Raw genomic sequence first — 866 nt, 5'->3', positions numbered from 1 at the left:
AGTAGGGGTGGTACAGGCCTTGTGGTTAGGGAGTGGGCCTGATGACCTTCAGATCATGTTTGCCATGAAAGCTGGGATTTATTCATTTTTAATGACCTGACTCGCAAGGCTGTGGCTTTGGGAGAAAAAGCCAAGTATGATGAAACCCGCAGTCACCTGATGGGCTTGGAAACAGTGGAAAAATCCCATCTGGTGAGCTAGAAACTGCCTACATGGACCCGAGCAGAACGCCTGCTCCCTCGGAGGTGTGCCTTATTGCCCTCAAGTTGGCCAGGAGAGAGGAAAAGGAATAAAGTAGCAAAGCAACACATGATTTACTCTGCCTCCACGCCCTGCAGCCTCTGGCCATTTTTGGTGTCTGTTGAAACACTAAGTGATCTGCACCCGTGCTGTTTGAATAGCAAATATCAGCGCAGCATAAAGCAGAGTGCACGCGTGTTTAGGAAATGAGCAGCCTCTGCTATTTTATAGCGTAACGTGCAGCAATAACACTTGCAGGTTGCTGTTCTGTCATTGCTTTACAAAGGTTGACTCTTTATCCTCGGTCTCATTTAGGGCAGAAAGAAGTGAGGAAACGAAAAATGGAGGTAAAAAGCAAGCAATTTGGTAATTTGTATGCATATTTTGCTGGTAGCATGCTGAGTCAACTGTTTACCTGCTAGTAGGAGAGCAGCTAAAATAAAATATTGCCTTGGTGAGGTTAATACTGCGTGAGGAGCTGTGGGATGGGGAGGAAAGTAGGGCAGCTTGTTTTGGAACTTGTGCTGAAGAGCAAATAAAAACCCCCAATGTACACATTCAGTTACCATATGTTGTGCCTATCGTAAAAGGCATCTCGGTGTTATTTCTTTGCAGGGATACTTGAA

This window comes from Nyctibius grandis, chromosome 13 (assembly GCF_013368605.1).
Source record: "Nyctibius grandis isolate bNycGra1 chromosome 13, bNycGra1.pri, whole genome shotgun sequence".
NCBI classification, from domain to species: Eukaryota; Metazoa; Chordata; class Aves; order Nyctibiiformes; family Nyctibiidae; genus Nyctibius; species Nyctibius grandis.
The sequence above is the reverse complement of the archived record's forward strand: the minus strand, read 5'-3'. Positions refer to the sequence as shown.